We start from the raw sequence: 949 nt of genomic DNA, 5'->3' as shown, positions 1-949 counted from the left end.
GCAATGCTCTCATCAGTGCTTATGAATAACCAAAATTATGGAGCAGAACATTACAGGCATACCTCGTTTTATTGCACTTTGCTTTACCGTGCTTCACAGATATTGCAGTTTACAAATTGAAGGTTTGCGGCAACCCTGTGTTGATTCAGTCTATCGGTGCCATTTACCCAACAGTATTTACTTACTGTCTCTGTGTCACATTTGGTAATTCTCTCAATATTTCACCCTTTCATTATTATTCTATTTGTTATGGTGATCTGTGATTAGTGATCTTTGATGTACTATGAGGAACCACTGAAGGCTCAGATGGTTAGCATTTTTTTAGCAATAAATGTTTTTTAATTAAGGTATGTACATTGGTTTTTTAGATATAATGCTATTGCATACAACAGACAACAGCATAGTGTAAACATAACTTTTATATGCACTGGGAACCAAAAAATATATATGACTGACTTTATTGCAATATTCACTTTATTACAATGGTCTGGAACTAAGCCCACAATATCTTTGAGGTATGCCTCTGTACTATAAGAAGCAAAAAAAATTAGGCAACAGAGCTAACTGAAATATGTACTTATAATTTTTAAATAATCCAGTATTTTCTAACACATCTTATCCAATTTTAATTTCCATGAAGTTTTTTCCTTAAAAGGATAGACTATTTCTTGCACAAGGCCATGCTAATCTTCTCGGCATTGTTCCAATTTTAGTATATGTGCTGCTGAAGCAAGCACAAGGATAAGATATTATTAGTCAATGATTGAAAAATTAACAAAAAATATTCTTAATATTTATGGGTTATATTTGACAAATACCTTAGTAGAAAAAATTAGAATTGATTCTTTGAAAAAATTAAAATTCAATTTTTTTTTTTCTTGAGGAAAAAATTACAACATGGATTTTATTTTGTATTTGAAGGACAGAAGCAAATTAATTACATTTACAG

At 30.6% G+C, this 949-nt stretch overlaps 1 non-coding gene across 1 annotated transcript; it reads right to left on the bottom strand.

Annotated features, from left to right (window-relative positions):
- Positions 1-634: 634 nt before the first annotated feature.
- LOC132416274 (U6 spliceosomal RNA) lies at positions 635-737 on the bottom strand. The gene has a single exon (XR_009517528.1). It is a non-coding gene; the product is annotated as a U6 spliceosomal RNA (small nuclear RNA).
- Between the last annotated feature and the right edge of the window lie 212 nt (positions 738-949).

The sequence above is a fragment of the Delphinus delphis genome, chromosome 1 (assembly GCF_949987515.2).
Source record: "Delphinus delphis chromosome 1, mDelDel1.2, whole genome shotgun sequence".
Classification (NCBI taxonomy): domain Eukaryota; kingdom Metazoa; phylum Chordata; class Mammalia; order Artiodactyla; family Delphinidae; genus Delphinus; species Delphinus delphis.
Note: the sequence above shows the minus strand (reverse complement) of the source record. Positions and strands in the feature narration are given on the sequence as shown.